Source organism: Pinus tabuliformis, chromosome 5_2 (assembly GCF_031772625.1).
Source record: "Pinus tabuliformis cultivar Carrire ecotype Pingquan chromosome 5_2, CPIR1, whole genome shotgun sequence".
NCBI lineage: Eukaryota > Viridiplantae > Streptophyta > Pinopsida > Pinales > Pinaceae > Pinus > Pinus tabuliformis.
Window position 1 is genome coordinate 56,293,090 of NC_142306.1, and position 23,363 is coordinate 56,316,452.

The following is a 23,363-nucleotide window of genomic DNA, read 5'->3' on the forward strand; positions in this document are numbered from 1 at the left end:
TTGAAAAATCACCCAATTTAAAAAAACAATTGGTCGAATCAAAGTTTGGATGAAGAAGATATCGCTAATTTAAAATCAACTATTTTTTTAGAACTTTTGTGACGACGGGACAGTTGTTGCGCGAATCTGAGATTCCAAAGTTTCTAGATAGGGATTTCAATCACATGGGAAGATACATAATAGTCATTCTATTTCCAAAAACAGGTTATAATAAAGATTTTGAGTTATATTGATCGAGTTATGCCCATTTTACATTTGTTTTATATATGGAGCAACATTCGAAGTGAGTTCCCTTTGGAGACGTGCCCTCCTACCCCACTTTAGTAAGCACTTGCTTCACATTCATCAGTTTCATCATAGTAGCATTCAGCGTGGGTTCTTTGAAGACGTGTCTTCCCACCCCAAGCTATGTAGGCACCTGCTACTTCCTCAACAATCAGTGTCACGGTTATGGGTCAACCGCACAAAATCTATCATCGAAGTCCATTTGCTAGGTTGCACACTCTTAGTATCACAGTTGGTCACAAGCATTACAGTGTATCTCTATCCTTGGATCTTTTTTTTTATGGTTATGGGTCATCCACAAACACACACTTCATCAAAGTCCATTTGCTAGGTTGCGTATGGTCAGTATCGCAGTTGGTCAAGAGCATTACAGGGTATCTCTATCATCAGATTTTCGTTTATCACGGTTATGGGTTAACCACACAAAACCCTTCTCTTTAGTGACTCTTCATATTCAACACAAACTTCTCAAGAGGGAACTTCACGCAATGGAGATCATTGTTTCTTAAGGAGGGAGGAATGATCTGAATGGAAAGTGGCATCTATTCATGGTATTCATTCACCCATGGTATTTATCCAACCATGGTATTGTAAATGGCATCCGCCCATGGTATGCATCCATTCATGGTATTGTAAGTTGCATCTACCCATGGTATTCATTCACCCATGGTATTTACTCACCCATGGAATTTACTTGCGGTACTGTAACTTAAAAAAAAGACTATAAGTAACAAGCCACATTTTGTAAAATGACAAATTGTCCATCACAACATAGCTTTTACAAGTATTTTCTATTTTAATAACAAAAAAAATACTTGTGGTTTTATTTACTGTGTCATCTCCTCTCTTTTTCTATCATTTCAATTTTTCAAATCTTGAAGGTCTCCCCACAAGATCCATTTTAATTTTTTAGATCTTGGGAGCCTCCCCCAAAATCTGGATCACATGAAGGGGAAGAAAATTTTCAGACCTGAGGTTATAAATCCCTATTCCCACCACACAGTCACAAATTGCACCCACATTGGGTCTTTGGGTGTGCTATAAAAAGCTAGTCTCCACCACATATGCAATCCCATAGGTTGAAAACTAAATGTTGAGAATAAAAGATTGGTATCAAAGAATATTGTCCAATTCCCACATGCGATCACCCAAATTTGTTTCAAACTAAGATAGGCAAGGCTCATTGATATTTGGTATAAAATTACTATTTTAGTTGATGTTGTTTTTAAGTGAGCATTGCCACACTATTCTCATTTGAACATCAATTGTAACTCTATGAGGACCTTGGAATTTGTGATAGCATAAGGTCATTATATTAATCAACATAATTTGTCTCTTTTATTCCCAAAAAATGTAAATTAATTTGTTTCCCTTTCGTACAAAGAAAATCCTATAGAACCATAAGGTTGGATTTTAATTATTAATCCTTTCAAAGTTAATCAACGGCTTTGTGATATCCAATTTAAATTGATCATTTCTTAATAGAAGTAATTGACTACATTTTAAAATGGCGTGCGTTTTTATAAAATTTAGCATTATTGGTTTGTACCAATTTTCAACCTAATGATCCATTTTATGATCTATTCAGATATAAAAAACATACATATTTGAGTAGGAGTGCATGTCAAATTTATACTGGCTGATAGATTGGCAATAAGTATAACCTTGGCATTAATCATTATACGGTTGTAAAAAATGTGATAATATTTTCTTAAATTGGATTTATATGGATGTCCAACATTGTCAAATACGAAATGACTGAAAACTAAAGTATTGAATACACGTGACAAGATAACTTCGAAGACATGTTCATTTAGTCCTTTGTATTGCACTTAACTTTCAACATCTTAACAATAGAACTGTAATTCAATACTAACTCCATTATTCTGCCCATAGAGCAGAAATGTTCTTTGACAATGCCACACCTTTTCAGTGTGCAAAAAGAGAGACTCGAGAGCCATCATAAAATTGGTGAACTCCCCAGAATAGTTAAAATTTAAATGGGAGGGGCTAGTTCCCAGAAGAAGCATTATGGGCCCTCTTTTTTTGTACATATGCATGTCAGACAAGCTGACAACTGTCACATCATATTTACATTCATATTAAAAACCACATTGTAGCAAATATATGCTGCTGCGCAGCGTCGGGGATCGAAACCTAGTGGGGAGCGTGGCAACCGACAGCCCCAACCAACATATCATGCACTCGCGTGCCCAGAATAGTTACCCACCATATAATATATCTTTGAACGAAAATTTTTCACAGAACCACCTTAACATGGAGATCCTTGAGAACAATAATGGAGGAACATAAATCATAGGAGTTGACTGTGGGGACAACCCCAAGGCAGAGGATTGAACAATGGCAATTATAAAGAATGTTGTCAACCAACAATACTTTAATATTGTACCAACTGTACAATGAAATATAAGAATGGAAAATCTATGGTGATTGCATTAATAATTGATTACTCATGTCATGTTCTGTTAAAGATGAAATTTCATAATATTCAATGGTCCATAAATATATTTTTCAACACAAACTAGACTAATGTGTGTATCTTGTTCCCATCGTAATCGTATGATTCAACAAATTTATGGCACCACTAGTTAAATTTGTTAGCTTTCTGGTATTCCCAAAACAATAAAGATAGTTCCAGTTGGCCTGTGATAATATTGCTTTAGATTATAACATTACTATTGCAAATGTTGTTCTTATTACTAAGTTGGAGACGGTTAACAGGAGGATTCACGCCTTATATTATGCTTTGTTTCCTGATATATGTAAAAATTTTGCATAAGCAGTTCTCACAAAGGCCATGGGCTGTCTATTTTTCGAGGGGTTGTTTTGAGGTTATAGGTTTGATACTCTGTATAGATTGTCTTTTTGAAGTGTTGTCAAGCTAAGTCACATGGTTTGGGTTTGAATTCAGGTTCAGTAACAATTAGATCCTGTTCAAATTCAAATTTCCCAATAAGATTCACCATCAGATATATATATATATATATATATATATATATATTTCAAATAAATATATAGATATATATTACTTTTAAAATGAAATATAGCATGAAATGATAACTTTATCAACATCAATAAACAAATAAAATGTTATGTTCCACATGGAAACTACAAGGATAAATTACAAGCTTGAGCTATGACACAAGATTTAGAAGGGACAGAGAAATGAAATAAGGAATCAATCAACACCCATGAGATTTAGTGTTGTGAAAATCGCAATATTATCACGTGATTTTTACAAAGTTTTTTTTTCCAAAAAAATCGCTATTCGACTGGAAAAAATCGCGACCCTTCGAAACATCATGTTTTATAAGCAAATTTATGAGTTTTATTTCTCATTTTTAGCAGACATCTGACATGTTTGAGAGCTGAGGAGGAGAGGAAGGCGTCTACTAGGGCATAGGAGGAGAAAAACGGGAGATTTTAGCATCCCAAGCAAGAGAAACTCGTGTTTGGACCAAATTTCTTCGCCAAACCGTGGTTTCCAAGTATGGGCACCGAATTTGGCCATTTTGTTTTGGTTTTTTTCTTGTTTTTGCTTGGGTTTCTATAACCCATTGATTATCAACGATTTTTTATTGGATTTGATGGTGTTTTTTTTTTTTCATTTTTGTTGCATAGAGTGGAGAGGGTTCATTTAGGTCAAAAAAGCAAAAACTTGATTGTTAGATTTATTAGTTTAATTTTTTCTTGTGCTCTATTTTTTGCATCATTTTTTATTGGGTTTGAATGTATATTTTTTCTATTAGTGTTGGATTGAGTTGAGGGTTTTTTTTTGTTTGTCAAAAATTTAATGTGTTGTGTCATATATGTAAAAAAAAAAAAAAAAAATTAACTTGTAATTCTTATTGTGCCATAGGTTTAACTTCAAAACTCAAGAGTTCAACCAAGTTACAAACATGCCAAGGAAATTGGACCCTCTGTGGGAATTTGATGAACATGATGGAGGGTTTGATAGAATTAACTTGTCTTGCAAGTTGTGTGGGTAGCATATGTCAGGGGGGTTTATAGATTGAAGTATCACCTTGCACAAATCCCTAGATGTGATGTAGGGCCTTGCACCAATACAAATGCGGAAATCATCCGAAGAGCCATGAGATCATTGAAAGAATTAGAGCAAGACAAAGAGACCAAAGTAGATCTAAAGAAACAACTAGCAGGGATAGTATTAGGAGGTGAATATGGAAGTGGCATTGGTTCTACTTCAGTATCAATGTCTACAACCAACCCCATAGCTACCTCATCATTTTTTGTTCCTAGAACCACATCTGATTCACAACCATCTATCAATTCAATGCTTAAAAAAAATGAGAAAGAACAAGATGACAAGCTGTTGGGCAAGTTTCTCCTTTGGAGTGATATTTCTTTCAAAGTTGCAAGGAATAATTCATTTTTCTAGCCTGTTGTTGATGTTATTGCAATTGTTGGCCCAGGGCACAAAATCCCTTCTTATGATGACTTTAGAGGCTGCATTCCTCAAGATGAAAAGGTTGACTGCACCAAAATATTGGAGGAATTTAGGGCATCATGGGCATGAACAAGATGCACCGTGATGTCATATGGTTGGACCAACCAAAAGGGGAGAACCCTTATAAACTTCTTGGTTATTTGTCCCAAAGGGACAATGTTTATGAAATCTGTAATGCATCTTCACATATCAAAAATGCAAAATTATTATGTGATTCGCTGGATGTGTTTCTTTTGGAGGTGGGTGCAGAACATGTTGTCCAAGTCATAATGGAAACTGCTATAAATTATGTTATTACTAGCAAGATGCTTATAGAGAGACATCCTACTTTATTTTGGACACCTTGTGCTGCACATTGTATTGATTTGATATTGGAGGACATAGAAAAATTTTCCTTTGTCAAAGATATTGTTGACTCATCAAAAAGCATTACAAAATTTATATATAATCATGCATTTGTGCTTAAGTTGATGACACCAAAAACAAGGAGTTGGTGCGCCCCGCCATTACACGGTTTGCCACCAGTTTCATATCTCTTCAATCCCTCTTGAATTCTATGTGGGATGTGAAGAGAATGTTTCTTTCAGAGTGGCGTGCTTTGACAAGTAGCTGCAAACCAGAGGGAGAGGCCATATGCAGATTAGTTTCATACCAGTAAAACTTCTTGGCGAGAGTGCAGGAGGTGTGCACCGTTACTGAACCTTTGGTAAAGGCTCTTCGAATAGTTGATGGTGAGAAGCCCGCAATGGGTTATTTGTATGAGGCCATGAACAGGGCCAAAGAATCCATTCGGGCCAACTATAATGATAAGGTAGATGAGGGGTTTCAGAAACAACTCCTCCTATGGGAAGTGATTGATGAACGATGGAACAACACACTCCATCATCCCATTCATGCTACATGGATCTACCTGAACCCCACATTTTCTTACCCATGTCGGTTCTTATTTGATGTTGAGATCATGGATGGATTCTTAACCTGTGTTCAGAGGATGGTGCGATCTCCAACAGAACGTGCAAAAATCTCCAAAGAAATGGAGATATACAGGATGGTCAATCGCACATTTAGCTTTGAGATGGTTGTGGTTGATAGGAAGACTCAAATACCAGGTATTTTTTATTTTGTTTCAAATTTCATTGTCTCTTCAAGTTCATAAATTCATACTTTGCTTCAACTTTCAAATTTCATTTTTTTCTTACGTTTATCTTAATATTTGTAATTTTGTTGTAGATGCATGGTGGACTCGCTATGGTGCCAGAGTACCCCATCTGCAAAAGCTTGCCATTCTAAAAGGTATAGTAGGGGATTTTGGAGTCATGAAGATCACTCTGAAGCCAGATGTGAATCCAGTGAAGTAGTGCCCCTACCGATTAAATCCCAAGTATAAGGAAAAGGTGCGAAATGAATTAGGAAAAATGCTCTAAGATGGGATCATTGAACTTGTCGAAGAATCGGACTGGCTCAGTCCTATGTTGGTTCAAGAAAAGAAGACCGAGGGTGAAATTCATATATACGTAGACTTAAGGAAGTTGAATGATGTGTGTTTTCATGATCCATTCACGAATAAGGCATTGGATAATGTTGGAGGACAGGAAGCCTATTCGGTCACGGATGAATTCTTAGGATACCATCAGATCAAGATTGCACTGGAAGACCGGAGTAAGACCAACTTCGCGACTGAATGGGTTTTTTCAGTATATAGTGATGCCTTTCAGGCTTAAGAATTCCCTTTCAATTTTTTCAAGCGTGGTAATTGCGGCCTTTAAGGAATTTATCCACAAATTTTTGGAAGTCTACTTCGATAACTGGACAGTGTTCGAGTTAGTAAAGAGACATGTTGCTAGTATGCACCTCATGTTGGATACTTAAAGAAAGCATCAGATAGACCTTAATTTGAAGAAATTCATACTTTGCGTACCCTATGGGATATGCTTGGGCCATGTTGTTTGCAAGCAGGGATTGATGGTAAACCTAGCCAAAATTGCAGTAATCATCAATTTGGAAGCCCCAAATAATGTTAAACAACTACGCTCAACGTTGGTCCATACAAGATATTATAGGAAGTTCATCAAAGCATATGCGCAAATCACTATGCCTATGGAGAAATTGTTGAAAAAGGATGCGACATTTTGTTGGGATGAGGCCTGCCATAAGAGTTTGGATATTTTGAAGGAGGAAATCATTACCGCGCCCATTTTAGTGTTCCCTGATTGGAAGAAGGAGTTCCACGTTCATGTACATGCTTCCTTCATTGCGCTAGGAGTTATGCTGACCCAACCAGGCAAAGGAGATATTGACTATCCAATAGCATTTGCAAGTAGAAAGTTGTCTAAGGCAGAAAAGAAATATTCCACCATAGAGCGCGAAGGTTTGGCGATGGTGTATGCGCTGCAAAAATTCTGGAACTATTTATTGGGTGCGCACTTCAAGATGTATACAGATCATTCTTCTCCCAAATACTTGGTCAACAAGCTTGTGTTTGGGGGAAGATTTGCAGATGGTTGTTGTTGTTCTAGGAATATGATTTTGAGTTAATTGTGAAGCCAGGGAACCTGAATACTAATCCAGATCACCTATCGTGAATTGAGAATGAGATGAGCCTGCGAGTCCCGAGGAAGGGTTTCCTGATGCACAGTTATATGCATTTCGCATCACAGACGATCATTTCTCCAATATAATTCATTTTTTTTCTATAGGCATCACTCCAAAAGGGTATTCGATGCACCAAAAGAAATAATTGGTGGTTCGAGCAGCAGATTTCTCTATTATCATTGGACATCTATATAAAATGGCCTCTGATGAAATATTGCGTAGGTATTATCTGGAGTATGAGAGGCAAAGTATCCTTGCAGAAGCGCATGGAGGAGTAGCAGGAGGACATTATGCTGGAAGAGAAACTACACAAAAGAACCTAGGCGCAAGATTTTGGCAGTCGACTGTACACAAGGACTCCAAACTATATTGCATGGTGTGCGATGTCTGTCAGAGGATATGGAGATCGTCGCAAAGAGATGAATTTCCACTAAATCCATAAGTGACGTCGCAGGCGTTTGATAAGTGGGAAATTGATTTTGTGGGACCAATACAGCCATTGGGGTAGAAGACATGGGCCAGATATATCACTACCGCGACTGAATACTTAACCAGGTGGGCGAAGGCACAACCTATAAAATATTACAGCATTGTTACCGCCGTGAAGTTTATTTTTGAGTATATCTTGTCTCGGTTCGAATGCCATAAGATTTTGATGAGTGATAGGGGTACACGCTTTTTGAATGAAACAATTGTTACGTTGCTCAAGGAATTCCAAGTATATCATTAGAAGAGTATGCCTTATCACCCTCAAGCGAATGGCACAGTAGAAGCCTTCAATAAAATTCTAGAAAGCGCTTTGATGAAGTTTTACAATGTGAAGCGAAATGACTGGGATGTATGCATACCAGCAGACCTTTGGGCGTACAGGACTACCTACAAAAAGTTGGGAGGACAAACACCACTCAGAATGGTATATGGGCAAGAGGTTGTAATGCTTATGGAGTACATAGTGCCAAGTTTAAGGATTGCATTACTTACTGACATGGTTGATCGTGATACCATGGAAGAATGGCTCGCGCAGTTCGTTGAATTGGGGGAAGACCGCTTCTTGGCAGGATTTCATCAGTAGGTGCAGAAGGACCGTGAAAAGGCATGGCATGATCACCATATCAAACAATGCACCTTTTAGATCGATAATTTAGTGTTGTTATATGATAGTAAGTTCACAAAGTTCCCGTGAAAATTTCATATGCATTGGCTAGGGCCATATGTTGTGAAGGAAATTACAGCTGGAGGTGCAGTTCAGCTCACGAAGCTGACTGGATAATTATTTCCAAGAAAAGTCAATGGGAGTCAATTGAAGTTGTACAGGGGCGATCTCACCCATGCACGAACATGCACTATTGTAGAGAGAATTTTTTTTGTAGCGAATTAGCTGGTTTAGACGAGATCAATGGATATTAAAATAGATGTATTGCAACTCTGAAAATTTCATGCTATCATGAAATTTTCTGAGAATTTCATGTTCTCAAATAATTTTATCAAAGCTTTAGTTATTGTACACTATTGTCATAGATATAGGTTGATTGATGGCTTGCATTTAATAAAATTTTATGCAATTCTTGATATAGATAAACATATGTTTTTGACATTTTTTACTATTGTAAATTCATTTAATATATGCTTGTTTAAATCATTTGACAACTATCATTTATGGTGGATCTAATTTCTATCAATTTAAATAATGAGTTCAAAATGATGAGCATGACATACTTGTTAACTATTTAGAAAATTCATGTCCAGTTTAGATTGGTTTCATTAATCATTATTTTGTGAGATCTATTTCCTTAATGCAATCATATATGTTTTAGTTTGAATTCATTTTATTTGAATTTGAATGTATGTGCACTAGGGATCTAATGACTATTCATCATATAGCTGAATACAAATACTTTCTTGAACTAGTAATAAGTCTTGAAACTGTTTCCTTGGCTTATTAACTTAATTTTTATTCCAAATTCAAAACTGGTCCAAATACCCTTTTACTTTTCTCTTGGTTGAGAGAGGTACTAATATTTCCTTCAATCAAGATAGAATTAGGATTTATTTTTTGTTACTTGCATACTAGAGTAGATCTACATTGAGTTTTAATTATTGTATTCTAGAAGTCCTCTTACACGTGAGTAGACTTTAGAGTGGCTTGTTTGAGCCATTAATTTAGCTTAAGGATCACTTTCTTGCAAGAGCTCTGCAAGAGGGAAGATATGATGTCTCTTTTCTATTGGAAAGATGGTAACTAGACCCAATTGAACCACTCATAACCACTACACCAAAAGGATAAGAGCTTAATTGGCGCTATGATCGGGTGATCTCCCTTACATGTTGATGAGGTCATTTTTGACCATCAACACTTCAATAGATATCTTAGCTCTAATAAAATTCCTCAATTCAGGAAAAGGTAGATGCTTGATATCTCAATTTGCATTATTTGCAATCACCCCAAATCCTCCAGGAAACACATCCCTTGATCCCAAACCTTGTAGCAACCACAATGACATTATCGATAATAAAAAACCAAATGTGCCATAAGTAATTTATTATATTGTATTTTCCGTAGACATTAACACAACACGTTAATGAACCATAAGTGAGTTTGTTTGAAGTGATAGAGATGGGCATACCATGCATATATACCTAATCCATATCAATTCCAACTATTGGTTTTTGTTTTGTGTGTACTAATGTAAGTCATATTCATTGGTTGAATTCCCATTTAATAAAGGTATTAAGCTATGAATAATAATCCAATTGTCAATCAAGACATTGAGCTCAAGAGAGGAGGCCACCTTGGCCCAATGATCTTATTCATTTATTAATATGTTAGAATGATTCTCATTGAAAGGGATTTAAGATTTGTTTGATATTTGTGTGATAGATTTTAGTTTGTATCCTCCAATATCTACTTTGTGTGAAATATTTTAAATATTTACATTGAAACCCGTAAGATTGTCAAGGATTTCATGCCCTTTTTCTTGGAAATGGAAATTATCTGCAAAATTAATAATATTCTATTATTTGATAAACCTATAAATCATAAATCATAATAAATAACCTTGTTTCCATCAAGATCATGGAAATTCCCTCCCCTACTTTGAATAATTCAATTTTCTATAGAATTATACGTGGAGAATAAATGATTTTAGGTACAAATTAAATTAAATGAATATCTCAATGGTGAAAATAAGAGGGGAAACATACACACCAACATTTATGTTACTAGAAAAGGAGATTATAACCCCAATTAAAAAAAATATACACATTAGCAATTGATATATATAATAAGGAAACAAATAATGTGTGAAAAAAACTATTATCTCAATACTCCATTATAGAAAACAACTCCATATTCACTATGGTAAATGTAGCCAAAAAAGGTGCATGAACATGAGTACCAATTGTGCTCGAAATATATTATAGTATGACCCTAGTCATACATGGTTGTCTACCCCATGATGAGATGATCGTCCTGGCTAACTAGGATAATGGATCTACCCTACTAGTAGATGATGACCTTGACCACTTAGTACACTTAATGAATGTCGTAACAAACTATCATCCATTTCAAATAAGGTAAAGTTTCTTGTGCTTTTATAATAAATTTATTTATAGAAAATAAGTCTACCATAGGTAAACACCTAGAGAGTATAGATATTTTACGCTTTACATCTAGGTTCCTCACATTGAATTCGTTTTTCAAAATCCCTAAACCCACCTGAAGAATCCTTGGTGATGGAAATGCTCTACATATTTTTTTTCTCAAAAAATAGTGGGATTTCGTAATATCAAGAAGCACATTAAAAATCATGTATAATGTATCCACCCAATAATCAATAAATAGTTGATAATTCACCATATGTTAGAAATGTGTGTCGGTAACTAGATTCCTAGATTTCAACTATATGAGGATTTATAATAAGGGTGAATATATCATCTTTTCAAATGTTTGTTTTTTTAATTTCATTATGATCTAATCCATCTACATGGTCAGGGCACATATCTTCTCCATAAGAGGTAATATTGTACAATGTCCCATTTTATTAGGAAATAGTATGGCAATTACATATATTGTTTGGGTAAGTGAGGATGAAATAAAATTTCCACTCCTCATAATATTTCTCCAATTTATTAAGATGGGAATCTCTATTAGGATTTTCGCATTTTAATCATTGATGGGTCATTGCATTGGGGGTTTATATTGTGAATTTTTGGATTTTCATTCACGCTAATGATAGGATTTCCTGAATTTTGAGTAGGGGTTTGGGTTTCTGGTATTTATTATTATTAATATAATTAAATATTTAAATAAATGTAAATGAAGATAATAAAAAAATGAATAAAAATTAATAGTAAAAAATAAAAATAAAAAGATAATATTTCTTAGTGAATGAATTATTTTCTCAATATTATAAATTAGATTGAATCCAAAAAACAATACCTAATATCAATAGTAACTTTCTCATTCAATTTGAAATGTACAAGGATTAGGGAAGTTTTCTCTCTAAAGTGTTATGGTGTTTTAGTTTTAACAATGAGAGCAAAGTTCTAATGTGAAGAACAAGTTGCAATAGTGAGAAAAAAAAAAAAAAAACTTTTTACTTTATGAAAGAAAAAATTTGTGTTGATTTTCATGAAGTAAAATATACATACATTTTAGTGAAGAAAAAAGGTGTGTGTTCCTTTAACCTAGGGTATGTATCAAGTAATTTGTTAGGGTTGAGCCTCCTTAAACCAACTCCTACCATCACATTCATATTTTGAATTTTTGTAATGAAAGAATGATTTTTGTAGCTCCACTTTCATCTAAAAGGTGCACCAAATTTGTGCATTGAACCTTGCATTATTTGCTTAATAAATTATACTATTACCTTGAATTAATATATGTATGTTATATTCTTTGTGTATTATATTAAGGTATTTCATTAATATGGTTGAATAAACCATACAATATGCTTACATCCTTTAAAGGTTACATCCTTCTTCAGATTTTAAATACTGGTATTGTGTATTCTAATATAAATCCAACCATAATAGTGCACAATGTGTACACATTATATCCTTCTAATGTGTTAATATGATTGTATGATATCATTCTAAGAAATTCATCATTCTTATATAAAGTTGTGAATTAAATATGGGTGGACCATAAGGTCCATCTTGGTCGCCTTAAAAAAAATTTCGTTCCTAGGAAAAAATTGTCAACATTCAATTACTATTCTCTACAGAAAGAGAATTTCCATACCTCTAAAAATTAATGAAAACCCCTACCTATCATGGCCCTTTATGGCTAGCCATTCTAGTTAAATTGTTTTACTAGTAATCCAAGGTTCAACAAAAACCTAGGAGAGAAGTAGTCAAGGCGCATCATCACTTATCACTTACCATCTATGGTGCTCATTTAATTCCATGGCAACTAATGTTTTTTTACCATATCTCTTCTTGTGAACCATAACCAATGATGTTATTAAATGTTACATCAAAATTGAATATGCATCATATTATGAGTTTATGTCTTTGGACACAGTATCTTTAGTGCACTTCTAGTTACCCATTCATTACAAAACTGGAAATAACATTTTACCAACTTTATGTCAAAACATTGCCATTAACATTTTTTATCTTTCCCTTTGATGAAGGAGATGGGTAAGGCTCGTTCTAGCTAATAATCGAAATGAATCATTGCATGATTGGTTTATAATTTCATGTATACCTCTTATCATGAAGAATGTTGTGATGGTAGTGGTGGTTATTGAAGAGTAGTATATAATCTATAACTAACACCTCGAATTAAATTATTCTTAGCTTGACACATTGTATGATATCATTCCCAATGCTCTAAGGCTATCAAATGATCCTTGAAAACCTAAATTAGGAACACATGAAAATGGTTTAATATCAAGTGAAGTTATGGGTGAAATAGTTGTGCAATTAGGGGAAATTTTTGTGTCATCAAACCCACAAGTTGTAACATCAAGCGCAAAAATTTCCATGGTACATTATTATACCTTTGAGGTGAATTGTTGTAGTCCATGACATCCAATAATGCTTAAGGATATATATGGAAGAAGAATAAGATAAAAAAAATAGAATTTCTGAAAAAGAGTAGGAGAGTTAGTATGCCAAAACAGATGCAGGCAAGAGCACCATTGGCAAGAAGAAAAGGAATAAGTTTCCTTGAAATATTTATAGAGGATACCATCTTACTCGTGAGTTACCATGAATGGATGAGATTCATATGTACACTTTCATGTAGGTCACTAACTAACAACCTACAACCATGAATAATCCATTCCCTTACAAAAAAACAACAAATAGTTCCACAAAATCTTACTTTTCCACAAGGGAGTTTGGTAGGTAACCTTCAATCAAGAAGAAAATCATCCAATATCCACACTTTTGTGTATTATGAGATGGAATTTTTATCAACGTGACCAAAAATTTATGAGACTTTTGAGAATGTTCCTTTCAATAAGTATCTGCTAATCTATTCCCAACCTAATGGCCTTCTCTCAACAGATAAGCTATTATAGATGGTTCCTTACCAAAAAAGTGTGTTCTTTTCTAGTGGGCCCATAATTCAAATGCACAAGTCGCACACAACTCTAGGATTGTTGAAGACCCTAACCAAGCACCATATTCAATGCCTTCCATGAATGTTTTGCTAAGTTTTCTCATGTAGTGCAAGTCATTGTTGACTTACATATGTATGGAAAATCTGTCATAGCCAAGTATTATTGTGTTTCACATGAATGCAAGTCAAAATAGGATTTTTGACTATATTGATTTCTAAATTCAAGTGATAATTCATAGGAAGCACTTATACATGATCATTGTTAATAAAGGTGCTTCTAATTTCATTATGTCCATTTCATGATGGAAATATCATGGCTCTTTAGCCCTCGCCAAGCATAATACCACACTTAAATCCTTTGATAGTCACACTTTTCAACAAAATAGAAGTTCCCTAAACTCTTTAAAATAGAAGTTCTCACCCCACGTCATACAGAATTAGGATATAAACTATATTAGTTAAGGTAAAGGTAGTTAATATACCTCTACATTGTAACTTACTCCAGATATAGTTTTATATATGATATGATAGTTATCGAATGAGTTTTCATTCATATTCTCTAATTTACACATCAAGGAAATGTGGCGATGATCCATCAAAATTTTTACCAAATGCCTAATAACAGAGCCAATGATGGTACATTTGTGCCATATGTGGCTGACTAGTTATGATCCCCAAAAAAGCTTAGCTAATGAGTACATTTCCCATTCCCCCACTAAACACCTCTACATTGTAGATCCTCTTAATATGAAATATTCTATCACCAATGGATCACTTCGGTATTCCAATTCTCAATGTATCCTATGAAATAAGAATATCATGAGGTCACAATTCCATATGTGATGGAAGAGATTATCTATCTAGTAATCATCTCAACACCATCTGATGTTAGTTAGAAACTAAAAAGTGATATCGAATATGATCAGGCTACTCTACAAACACATGTTGGCACTTATCCTATTTCATAGGAATTACTTGACATTTAACTTACTCGTTATGAGGATATTTAAGAGGTCATGATTCACATCATAATTCAAGGGGAGATACACCTTGTTTTCATATTTTCTCCATTTTTGGAAGTGGCAAAGCTTGGAAACTATATGCTTCATTTAGGCAAAGGTGCATTTCCTAGGTCATCTAGTGAACTTCCACCCATGGAACAAATTATTTCTTCGATTTATTGTATTTATATTTCTAATAATTTTCCACTCTAAACCCTCCCATAAACAAGTTTCATTTTCCTCATTTACGCATTGATGGTCCTCCTTATTGAAAAATGTGTAACTAGGTTCGGTCTTCATAAATATGAAATGTACTTTTGATTCTCGTATATTGTACAATGAAATAAAATTATTATTATTATTGGAGCATGGGTTTGATGCTCAAGATCTTTTATTTTATATTTCAAGAACCCGTTGAGTGTTTCTAGGGTTTGTCTTAGGTCAATAAGTCAAAAGATTCATTGTCATAAGTTGAAGACCTAATCTGACACATTGTAACTTGTGAAGAAAATTATTTTTGTATTTCAAATTGTAAAAATACCCTTCAACACTAAGTTGGCCTAGTAGTTAAGAAGTCAGCCTAATTTGAGGAGCCATGTCCACCTTGAGAAGTCTATATAAAGGAGAGAACTCAACCTCCTTGAGGCGCATTCATCATCTCACTCATTCAAGCGAAGGAGGAAGACAAGAAGGCTAGAAAATAAGGAAGAGGATGAAGAAAGATTGTTTATGGGCTCATTCACTCTCACACATGTGAAGAAGTAGAAGCTAGGGTTTGTTGCTTCAAGGTCAAAATTATCTATCTACTGGGAGAGGATCAAAGTTGCTGAAAGAAAGACCTAATATGTCACCTACTAACCCTATAAAAGGAAGCAAGGAAATAAAAGTTGTTGCAAAGCCTTGGAAGGCTAATTTGTCTCACACATGTGGAAGAAACAATAGTTGCTAGGGGGCCGAAATTTTAGACGTGTAGTAGCGGCCAAAATTCTGAAGTTGGGGGTCGAAGTTATGTTGTTGGAAGAGATTTGATTGGGTTTGACTTGGAAAAAGGTAGAACATATTCAAGGAGGTTGGAATTGGTCTTCAAAGGGTATTTATCTTGGTCTAGAGGTCTTGGAATTTTTCAATTAAAGAATCTATAAGAAGAGCAGATATTTGCGGGTTTTCCTCTCAATTGGAGAGGTTTTTTCCCTGGCTTGGAGCAAATATATTGTGTTCTTGTGTACTAGTGTTCTTCTTGTTTTGGTAGATGTTTGATGATAAGAGAAAACATAATAATAAGTAAATAAAAAAAATAAAAATACATCTGAAAAAATTATCAAGGAAGGATAAATTAATCTAACTACTTCCCTATAGAATTTATCAACATGGTATCGGAGATAGGGTTGGCTAAGGGCATTATGAAGACGTCTACTACATTGAAGAAGTTTCTAAGGAAGTGTTTAAAGGTAGAAAGTCATCTCAAGAAGGGAATCAAATAAGTATGAAATCTCTTATTTAGTCCAAAGAAAAAAAGTGACCAAGATAACTACAAAGAACGAAGGACTCTTCTCAACACTCATTGGCACATTTGAAGATGAGACCATTTGGGTAATCATTAATGGAGCATCAATACATATGACTAGTAATCACAAGCAACTAAAAATATTCTCAAAAGGGAATTCCTCTTACTTCGTATAACTTGGTGATAATAAGAGCTCCCCTGTGAGAGGAATTGGATCAACCTCGCTAAAGCTAGAGAATGGAAAAATATTCTTCTCAACAACATCATATTTGTTCTAGGTTTGCATAAGAAGTGAATTTCCATTTCAAGTCTAGAAGATAAAAGTGATAGATTTTATTTCATAGATGGAAAGATCATGGTATGGCATAAAAACTCAAGCATATAAGATGCAAGGATGATTGGGATTCATGAAGGAAGACTTTACAAATTAAAAACTCCCCTTGCTCAAGATTTGCTTCACATTGAAGTTAGCCCATGCGAACTTTGGCATAGAATATTTGGTCATCTTCACTACAAAATACTACCTTCTCTAAATACAATTGTAAATGGCATCCAAAAACTATAAGAAGATCATGAAGGAGTATGCAAGGGATGTGCATTGGGTAAGAACACCAAGAGACCATTTGGAAGTAGTGATTCAAGGTCAAAAGAAATCTTGGATCTTATTCATTATGATGTATGCGGTCCTATGAATCCAAAATCACTTGGAGGTCATCTATATTATGTCACATTCATAGATAGCCATTCAAGGAAAACTTGATTCTGAAAACCAAGGATGAAGTATTTCTCAAATTTCAATAATTCAAAGTTGAAGTGGAGAAGCTTACACAAAGGAGAATCAAGATATTAAGGTATGGTAATCGAGGAAAATCCACATCCAAGGAAATTATATCCTTTTGTAAGGAGTCTAGGATTAAAAGGGAGTTGATAGTCCCATATCATCCCAAGAAAAATCGACTCGGAGAACAAAATAATCGTTCCATTGAAGAAAGTGTGAAATATATGTTATATGATCAAAATTTACCGAAGTTTCTATGGGGTGAACCTACAAAGACAGTTGTATAGTGTTAGTGTGAAAATTCTTGGAAGGTGTACCAAAAATACTTCACTTAAGTCACTAGGTGATAAGTGACCCTAACAAGAAGTTTATGGCTGCAGTCATCTTAGATCTGAAATGCAAATAGAAAAATTGTAGTAAAAGAACATATAATCCAAAACAGAAAGCAATAATATAAAGTATCCAGTATAATAACCCAATTGGAAAGACTATTTTAAATGAATAAATCTTTTATTGATAACACCTGGTGAAGGAGATCTACATGTTGCTTGGTAAGTCCCCCTCCATGGGATGGGTCCTTTGATATCCTTGATGCTTCAAAAACTGATTCTCTCTCTCAATATGTGAAAACCCCAAACAAAAGTGGCGAACTCAAACTGGGAGCTCAAGAAAAATGAAGATAATGTTGACGATGATTATGACCATGGTGAAGAATGAACGAAAAACCCTCGTTTTTATAGCAAAGTATGGACTTAATCTCGAAAATGGAAAATAATAAAATATTATTAACCAAATTAAGATCTAACTACTTGGAATACTTTATTATATTTATTGGAGAGGGAAAAGGTATTTAAAATGGTTAAATACCTTTATTTAGAAATAATTAACAAATAAAATGATTTATTAATTATTTCGCAGGAAATAAGAAAGGTGTGAAATCAAAATAGTTATTAAATAGTGATTTAATAATTATTCTGATAATAGAAATAAGGAAAATTAAATAAACAGTGATTTCTTTAAATATTCCTAAGGGATTTAGTCAAACGTGACGAGGAATAATTATTAAATAATGATTTAGTAATCGTTCCTAGAAAAAAAAAAATAATAATAATAATAATAATAATAATGATGATTTATCTAATTATTCTCATGGGGGTTTTTTATTAAAATCAGAAAATAACTTAATAAAAGCGGTTTACTAAATTATTTTCTACAGTGAAAGTGATTTTACTATGGTAAAATTAAATCTACATGGTGTATTTTGATCCACCTAGTTAGAAATGGCTAGGTGATCATTTTTTGTTGATAACAAATTGCCCCCACACATATGAGTGTTAGGAGAAAATCATATGACCAAAATACATTGTAGATTACACTTCCACGAGACACCAAAAGGGGAGTCAAAGAAAGAGAGAGAGAGAGAGAACTGAAGCAAGTCAAGGATGGACAAATAATGGAGGGGGCGAGACCTACTAAACTGATAGAAGTCTCCTTTTATGTGGTAGTACATGATCTCAAATGAGGCGGGGGAGGCATACCCATACTCACCGAGATAACTGAGTAAAAAGAATAATGATGAGCCCAACCATGTGGGACTAAGCTATAAAATACATGATACCTGATACACTGGCATCAATGGGCCAAAAAATAATAGAATGGATCCCATATACATAATGCGGCTAGAAAAATGTAGGCTCGGAATGAATACAATAACATCAGAGTACATGAGATATAATTTCCCTCAAGATGACATGGGGAGGGGGGGATCACAACCAAGGAAGCCCTACTGAACAAGAAAGGGCTCTGAAGATCTGAATGGATCATTTGGAGGAGACATGCATGTTGTGGGCGTTATAAGCAACAGAAACCGAACCCATCAAATTTGTGGAACTGCATTGGAGGTTGGATCAACATATGTGGTCATTTGGTCATGTGGGGAGGTACCTGTAGGGCCACCGCCTCATGAGGTATGGAACATCTCACACATACCTAGGAATCACTGGGACGATTGCCTGGATCACCAAATCATCAAGTGTACGAATCTCGATCATGCGATAAGGAGTTGATGTCGAGCATGTGAGAAACAAACAAGTCAAAGAAATAATGAGTCCCTTTGCTTGATTTGAGTCACCGAAAAAAGATGGAATTTGGAACAGAGGTACACCACCCTCTAGACCATGCTTCTAGAATAAATGTGCTGAGGTTGACAGAAGAGAGCCCGCAAGAGTTAAGGTAATGGCGAATTCTTAACAAAGGCACGAGGGAATATAGTAGAGTGACTGATGGACTGACACCATGGATAATGATGGAAGGAAATAAGATGGGTGGTGAATTAATGACTTCGCTTGTCAGAGCATAATAAAATGTGTTTGACCTGGCAATGACTTACTCAATTCCAGAGAGGGTGGTCGATGACTTAATCGGGGGTTCGACAAAGACGGATCAGAAGTATTGGAGGCCAAATATAAGTAAAATGAGAGAAATGCAACGCGAAGACAAATGAAACACTATAATGGAACTCAAATGGGCACTCGAAACAGACTCCATAAGCACAAGCGTGACACATCTCAGATTCTCTAAACAAGGGTGACTCAATGACGCTGCCACGTGGGAGAGGCCCAGTGGGGACCATGAAAACATGAGTAAATGATGGTTACTCATGACGAGAATTGACACGTGAGTCAACCAGTGCAAAGGTAAAGTGGTACCAAAGTACGGGTGGCTCAGATGAAGAGATTCGGTTTTAAGAGGCAACAAAGTGAGACCTTGTGGAAAAAATGGCTTTCGGGTGAAGTTCCAAATTACCAAAAACAAGGAGAGACCCATTATAGAACTCGGTTATAAATTTCTAATAGTGTTGATGGTTCGTCAAACGGAGCTACGATTTGGTCGCAATGGACGATGGAAAAAATTATGGTTTTTCATATAAAAGGGCTTTTTGCCTCCAAATCCAATTCATTTGCATTATAAGCTATGGAGAATTTGGAGAGGAGGAGAAGTATCTAAATCTTATGGAGATCGTAACAGACAAACTAACCATTGGAATCAAGATCTGAAACTTTCAAGTAGGTGGCCTTACTTGTCGAAAGATGGCCTTAATGGTTCTTGGAAAAATGGTTCCTAATGAAGAATCAAGGTGAGAAGCGATAATGGGATGACCTACTAGAGAAGGTCTAGAATCATCCTCGCACACTAAGTCAAACCTGGGTACCAAATGGTAAATTTGGTATGACATAGGGTAGAATATTTGAAGATATGGTATCAAACATCTACGATATGCGATGTGTATATGGCTCGCTGGAGAGGCCGGTAGGACAAAATATCCAAGGAATGAGAGTATAATAGACCATACCTAGATCGTGAGGGTCTAGGTCGAGACTTATGTTGATAAGGTGGCTATGGGCCATCATACCCACAAGCATGAGATACCTCCCCCCACCATGTATGGATGAATGGAGTATGTTATGGGAATACCAAATGTATCTAGAGTAGTGGACTCCAAACACATTTTGATGATGTGATTCACCATTTGTTTATGTTATGGATGTATTCTTGTGGGAAGAGTGGATAGATACAGTTAGACAAAGGAAATTATGGATTACCAAACTTTTTGGCACTGCATATATGAATCAAATGGATTGAATTTATGGGTTCGCATACATGGTGTCACTTACAAAAGAGTGGCTTCGGATATAATGAACTGATGGTCACCTAAAAAACATGAGGTTTGAACAACAACAATGTCTAAGAGACTGGGTTGTTGATGTAAGATGGAGAAATGATTAAGTAGATCATCCTTAAAGTGATCTGAAGTGCTACAGGACTCTAGAGGTTCTTCTAAATGGGGAAGAATAATGGTACTAGAGTCAACACTACTAGACTACTAGATTCACTAAGAGTGTTGGGGAGAATTGCTTCTCCTCGACTCTTAAAGATGGATGCCCACTTACCCAAACATTGTGTGGAAATGTAATGGCCATAAGGTGGATGTGGTTCAAATTCATGGGTTTGAAGTAAGGGGTGATTGAACCAATCAATCTCACCATGGATGAAGTCGTTGGACTCCACAACATATTGATCATGGGTTTTTTGTGCAAGGAAGTATGCATGATGGTGCATATCATCCCAAGGATAATCAGGGGTGGTCATAGCTTCCATGATGTCTTCATCAAAATGGAAGATGGGTGGATTCGAGGAAGAAGGACCACATGATGGTGAAGAGCTACCAAAACCATATTCATGAGATACAAGGTTCACATACGCATCATCAAGGGTGGGAGACATATGAGTAATAGACGGAATATCTACCGATGTTGAGACTGATGTGTTCAATGAAGAACGTTCAACAGAATCACAAAACAAGACATCCGGGGAGTTCCTAGGTATCGATCTCATGAATGACAATAGGTAGAGAATTGGAGCGAAACTATCTGTCCTCTAAACATTAGGGGGGGAATCACAATGGGAATTGGAGAGACCTCATGTTCTGGTGTAGAAGTGGGACCAAAATCCATAGGTAAAGGAGATGTTGAATCATTACGAGCAACCTCTAATTCACGAAGCACTTGAATTGTATCGCGAAAATCTTCGAGATGGGGACAGTGATGGGAATAGAGGCCATAGTTATCACACAAAGCATGGGGGTGGTTTTTAATAAAGATCAGATCTTCTTAGCTGACTCATGTAAGGTAACAAGGACCTTAGGAATGTTAGAGTCAGGGAACGTATCAGTGACCACATCCTTAACATGAGGGAGTTCAGCACAGTTATTGGTTGCATGACCGACAACATCACACAAAGCGCAAGGAGGAAGAGGCTTTGGTGGCTTATGAGGAGCTGGAGTTGCAGGGGTGGGACTTGTCTTGAGTTCCCTTCTTTCAGGCTTTTCCCCCATCTCCAAGTGCTTTTGCAATGGGAGTAGGCTCCAGTTGAGTTTGTTTTAGAAATGAAGCAAAGGAAGGGGTATGAACAATTAATTGGATTGGGGTAAAAGTGGTGTAAGGTTTTGATTGATTAGGTGGAGTGTTTGCGGTGGGATCGATGTAATAGACTGGGATCCCTAAGGTAATACTGGGTAAACTCAACGTAGCCATGAAAGGTGTAGAATAGAATCTAGGCGGTGGCAATAAGAATGGTATCTGACCAAATAGATAATGACCTAGAGGAACTTCTCTGCACTGGTTAAGGCCTGGGGGAACGGTTCCGAGCGAAAATGGATTAGGAGAGATACTAGGAGAAGGAACTGATCCTTGAGTATTTGTACCAGTAGGTGGAGTTGAGTCAATCACAACAGGTTGTGGAGGTGCAGACTATTATGAAGGCATAGCGGCCCATTTGTGGGTGGCCCGCAATTCTCGGAGCATGCAGACACTCGATGCGTTAGGCTGAGAAGGAGTAGGCATTGGTCCATAGTAAGCACCAATCAAAGAGGAATATTTATAGACTCTTCAAGAGACAGACGAGACAATATTATTGTGAGCCATGGAAGAAATGTTATACTGAGGTGAAGTCTGGGCTTTTGCATCCTAATACATCAACTGATCAATTATGACGATCTTACCATTTTGGGGAAACCACATCTTACAGTGAACCGCAGATGCAAAAAATGAAATTGCATAAATATAACTACAACCCAAAAGGATGTTATAGTCTATGGAACATCAATGACTTCGATGTCAATACATACGGTCTTGCTAGCAACTATGATTGGGAAGTTGTGGTATAAGCGGACGGGTTGTGAAGGGTGACCATCCCATGCATGCAAAGTGATGGTGGACGGGGAGAGGTTATGGGGACCAAGTTTCTTCCGAACACTGGAGGCTATAACATAGGTGGAGGCTCATTTGTCAATGATACACCGTTCAATAATGGTTTTTTTAATGGAGACTGGAATTTGAAATGCAACAGATGAAGGTAAGGGAGGATTTTCCGACTTGTCAACATGAAATATGATCATCTGATCATCTTGATGGTCCATGGCACCCAGATTAGATAGTAGATATTCTCGTTGTGATGGGAACCTATAGAGGACTTCCAACATTGACATGGCAGCAGGAGACTGCACCAAAGCATCTACTATGCCATAAGTATGGGCGGCTTTGGTAGAAGCAACATTTCGACGTAACATACCTTTGGGGATCTTG